Source organism: Mytilus galloprovincialis, chromosome 12 (genome assembly GCF_965363235.1).
Source record: "Mytilus galloprovincialis chromosome 12, xbMytGall1.hap1.1, whole genome shotgun sequence".
Classification (NCBI taxonomy): domain Eukaryota; kingdom Metazoa; phylum Mollusca; class Bivalvia; order Mytilida; family Mytilidae; genus Mytilus; species Mytilus galloprovincialis.
This window is the reverse complement of record NC_134849.1, coordinates 41,480,671-41,486,670: the sequence shown is the minus strand read 5'-3', so window position 1 is coordinate 41,486,670 and position 6,000 is coordinate 41,480,671.

Below are 6,000 nucleotides of genomic sequence, written 5' to 3'. Positions count from 1 at the left end.
TTTGGATTTCAAATATTTTGGCCACGAGCATCACTGAAGAGACATGTATTGTTGAAATGCGCATCTGGTGCAGGAAAATTGGTACCGTTAATGTTATTATATATGCAGATCTTTTATTTTCTAAAACAGGACACTGAAGAAGAAAATGAATTTCATCTTCAACTTCAGTGTTACATAATTTACATATTTTATCCTCCACTCGAAGCCCCACATATCTGCTTCTTTCAATTTCTAATTTATGTGCACTGACTTTGAACTTAGTGAGCAGTCGCCTTTCATCCTCATTTAAAATTAATAAGTATTTTTCCATATAAATATTTTCTTTAAATAATCTGTAAGTTATTAGTTAATTTCCATGCTGTTTACTTTTGTCTATCATTGTAAAGTTCAGATTTCCAAATACAAGAATATTTCTGTTTTAATTTTCGGTAAATTAGTGATTTTAAATCCATCTTTAAAATTATAACAAGTTTAAGATCTATATCAAGATATTTCATAAGAATAGTAACACAATTAAACCAACTATTTTTGTTTAATCTATTTAATGATCTAGAGACATTCAGGGCTTCAGAGAGAAGGATATCATCAGACTTTAATATATATTTATAATATCTAAACATATACAAAATTACTTCAAGAAATAAGGGATATCTTCCCCTTTCACCCAATACAGTTATATTTGTAGATTTTTTACCTAAACCCATAGAAAATTTACAGAATTTGACATGAATACTTTCTTGTTTCATGTCCTTGCATAGTTTAAATAGAGTATGTTCATTTTTATTTAGTTTATTTATTACTGAAGATCTCCATATTTCACTTCCATATAACAACACAGGTTTCACAGTATGATCAAATATATGTGAAAGTTTGTTAATTTTAGGTTTATATAAGTTAAAACTTTTTCCGACGTAGTCGGTATAGTTTCGGTTTGTGCCCTTTGAACTTAAGGACGCTTAACTATGGCAACAGAATACGCATGATCAAAAATCCTTGTTGTGATTGGACAAAATGATGTCATGGTGGGTGATTTGGTTGTGTTTGAAAAACGTCTCGTTAATTATATCGTGATGGAAAGCAAGTGAAAAACTATAAATATTTGAACTAGATCTTACAAAGATTTATATTTTTATCAAAATAGTTGTTTCTCCAATAGCTTTTTGCATCCGTGACAGCTGTTTATTCGGGTCAATTATATAATTTTTAATGTAAACTTTGTTGTACGAACGTACATGACTTTTAGAACGCACCTACGCATGTGAGATTTCCACGGGGTTTTGGTGAATGTAAACAGAAAGATACGAGGACCGAGAATACTGAACACAAACAGAGAAAACGTTATTTAAATGGTATCTTTGTGCTTCTTCTAAACATATACTAAAATTTAAATACGTCGGATATCTTTTTTAAAGATAGTTCTTGTTTTTTATATTTGAATAAAGCTTTCAATCCCCTTTTAAATAAATCATCTTTGGCCTCTGTAAAGCTTCCACTTGCACTCACATAAATTCCTAAATATATATAGCCCCTAGCCCTTTCAATAGGTATATTAATATTAAATATTTTTTTCATCTAGTTTTCCTGTTTTATTAAATACTACTGTAAAAAATTTCCTCATCTATAGATTGCGTGTAAGAAATTTTAGAGGTTGAATTATAAATGAAACAAAGATATATATCCTCAGTTGTGCTGAAATATTTAATGAGTTTCCCTCAGTTTTAGTTTGTAACCCGGATTTGTTTCTATCGATTTATGAGTTTCGAACAGTGGCATACTACTGTTGCCTTTATTTAATTCTCAATTTCATCGTGTTAACAAAAAGTTGTATGTAAATAATAAGATGTGGTATGATTGCCAACGAGAAAAAGTTCCACCAGAGATCACAGGTTCCTTTTTAATGTCACAATGTCACAAGAAAGCATATAAGATGACTCAAAAGGATATATGTGTGGTTATAACTTTCTTTATCGTTACAGTTAGCAGCTGAATACTGACAACAAAAAATATGACATTGGTTACATGGTGGATCTTTCCCCTGATTGCCACATATTAGTTTCAAAGCATTTTATTTTTTGGGTTTTTTTCATGTGACCAGTAAAAATTTGCACTTTGGTTTTTAATTTGGCTTTGTCAGCCTATATTTTCTTTCTAACTGTAAGACATTTTCTGCGTACAACATATATGTAATTCTAAATCTAAAATAGCTTAAACACATTTGACTCATATTCTTGTAGAATATACAGTAAAAGTGTCTTATACATGTATTTAAAATTGACTTTTACTTAGAATGACCTTCAGAAGATCTTTTAGCAAGCATGCAGATTTTTGTCGTCGTCATTTGAAAAATAATTTATGATTGTGGTTTATTTTTGTTTAGATTGTGTATTTATATTTTCATTCAATTCTTTAGCTTATTAATCATCAAAGTATAATGTTTCTATATAAGTATAATTATCCATGTTACGTGATTAAGATTAATAGCATACATAGTAAAACATACTGCAAATGTGTTTTTTTTTTTTTTTTTGTATTTTGGTTGAGAACAAATCAGAAATGAAAACATACACGACAGGGCCAGCTAATAAATACACATTAAGTTTTAAATTCAGATCACTTGAACTTATTTATAATTACGCCAGATAATTTGTTAGTCTCCAATATTGTATACTAAGTGTATAAACTAATAAAATAGAATAATTTGTGCAGGTTACAAAAATCCCCCCTTTTTCCCCTGAATAGAATTACTGAAATACGCTTATTGATTGATTTGTACCAGACTGAGCACCACAACGACAAACTGATGGTTCAGAGTTTTTATGGAAATTAATATTTGAATTTGAATTGAATGTTGATCGTTAGATATATTCATGTTTTTTTTTACAGATTTGTGTCTTGGTCTATTTCTTTTCTAGCCATGGCATTTGCAGATTATTTTTTACTGATGAGTTTAAATATCCCTTTGGTATCTTTCGCCTCTCTTTTACGTCATCAAAAGTATGCCGAGTTAAGTGTTGACATTCGTCCATACAGTATATCGTGGATTCAAACGATTACATTCAAAAGTTTATAAAACCAAGATCAATGATGCAATTATATATTTTTTTTGATATTGTCATGTGTACTTAATAAATTTTTTTTTACCAAATAAACATGGAAAAGTATCATTGAAGACTAGGCTGAGTACTTTTGATTCGTACTTTACATTTTGTTATTAGTTATATTATTATCATGGTTGTGTATTATAGTTAAATACTCCCATTTTTATACGAAAAGTGTCAGCAAGTCACTGCAACTTATATTAATATTACGAATGATTTTAAAACTGTGTAAATATATTGTCCATAATTCAGTTTCCACTATTTGTATTCCGTATTCGACAATAACATTAAGATGTATGTCCTCCTACAAGTGTTATTGTCTTGTCATTGATCTGTAATCAAAGTCACTTTGATAAAATTATAAATAGCCTTAAGTAAAAATAACAAATCAGGAGTACAGCAAACAATCCAATCTAGATGTGTTCTAGGTCGACCTTTCATTGAAATAGTATCAACGTATCTATGTCACATATGTTTCATGTGAGTCATATACTTTATGTAGTTCAAGAACGATTTTCAAAAATCTGTACGAGTATTCAAGTCGCAATATACGTTTAAGGTGGTACCCAACACTTTAACTAAAATTAATTTGGCTCGTTTAATTTTCTTGAAATTTTGACAATGTATTTTCTTTGACCCTTTGACAAAAATATAAAAACTTTCAAAAATTTGAACCAACCGTTTTATCAGAAAAATTACACTGGTTATATAGCAGTTTGACAAACACTTATTTAGATCATTGAGAAGCTTAATATTCCCTTAACAACGTAATTAAAACGTTTAGCTGATTTTACAGAGTTATCTCCCTGTAGTGTTAGGTACCACCTTAATTCAATTGAGGAAGAATTTTTCATCCAGCTTTAAATTTGTTTACTATTAATAGTTATCAACGACTTATGTGTTAGTGTTTCGTAAAAGTGAAGAATCATTTCAAATTCCGTTAAATTTCGTATCATTTGCTCCATCGAGAGAACTTCCTAGATTTTTTGTCTACCAGACATTTTATGTCAAATATGTCATGCATATTATCTTATTAAGTTATAATTGAGAATAGAAATTAGAAATGTGTCACAGAGACAACAAAAATTAAGAAAGTTGTCCAGGCAACCAATAGGTAGTCAACACAGCGAGAAAATCCCCAACTCGAAGGCGAACTTCAACTGGATCCTTACCAAAAATTGTACTTTTTCAGTTAAAAGGGACGTAACACTCAGCTATATATATGGTACCTATACCCAAGGCTTTGTGTCATCCCAATTTATCAAATCTTTCAAGTCAAAAACGTAATGTTTTGCAATCTGGTAATACTATGACCTTGACCAATTTTCTGATATCCTTCTAAAAAAAACATGTTTTAGATGTATCTTAAATTGACGTTTACAAATAAATAAAATTATGACCTCTTATGACAATTCTAGGTTACGTGCATGTTATTTTTCACATGTACTAGTACTTTATTCCAAAAATTAATTATAACTGTTATGTTTTTTTTGTTTTTGTTATTAAGGAGTTTACATGCATTTTATGACTTTTATTTAACTTATTATTCATTCCAATTTATCAATTTTTTATCATAATGGTAGGTTCCTGTATAGATGAATAAAATAAACTCCTGAATAATGTTAAGGTTTTGTTTTCAGTAACGTCCAGTTGACCATATTTCATATTAAATCAGACGAAATCAAATCAAATAGATATGTTAGGCGAAATTATTCCGGTACCTTGATATTTACAACAAAATAGTATATATTTCGTTGCAATTTTGTTATGGACGGGCTTTTTTCTTAATTTAGCTTATCTAAATGTTTCAGAACTCTATGTAGCGTCCTTGTTGTTGATCTCGAATATATATATAATTGTTCATAGTCCACCTGAAGTCCGCTTCCTGTGTTGGATTTTATTGCTGGATTGACGACCCATAATCTGGTGTTGTATTTTTGTCCCATTCCCCGTTTCAATTCTCAGTTCTAATTAAATCGGTATCGAAAAGTTTTATACGCATCGGACATAGAAACGTCCTTGACCTATAAATGTTATCGTCTACTCGCGTTGATTAATTTATAGATACATATAAGTAAATACATATCCGAAGTCTATGTGTACAACAAGCTTAACCGATATGTATTTCGTGTTAACCTTCGATAAAACTTTAACGAATGCATATTTCAACAATAAGTAAGTCACATCTGTTTACTATTGACACGATTGAGTTATACCAAATCTTTATTCAAACGAAAAACCCTTGTTTATCATCATTAATGGAAATAGCTTGAAATAAATATAATGTTCATAAACTCGCAATAGATAACCGAATTAACGTTTTATACGCCAGAAGTGCAATGCACCTCCAAATGCTTATCAGTGACACTTGAATAAAAAAATTGAAAAGGACAATAAAAGTAGCTTTTTGTAGTTGAAGGCCATTGAAGAGCATAAAACATGATTTGTACCTAAATTTTGCAATTCACCATATGTTTCAAAATTTTATTCCTAATCAAAACGTACATTTTGCGGATTTCCAAAGTATTGAACTGTTGAATGTTCAGTTCAAAAGAATTCCGGATTGTGAGCAGCGATTTTGTGAATAAGCTCCCTATACCATTTCTTTCCTCATAGCAGTATTTTAAGAATTGAATCATTATACCCTGAAATCCTTTATATCAGGTTGTGTACACATTTTTAAAATTTTTAATATGATTTGAATAATTAGTTATCAAAGGTAACAGGATTATAATTTAGTACGCCAGACGCGCGTTTTGTCTACATAAGGCTCATCAGTGACGCTCATATCAAAATATTTATAAAGCCAAACAAGTACAAAGTTGAAGAGCATTGAGAATCCAAAATGTCAATAAGCTATAGTACATTAATAGTATACAAAGAACAAATATCATGTACATAA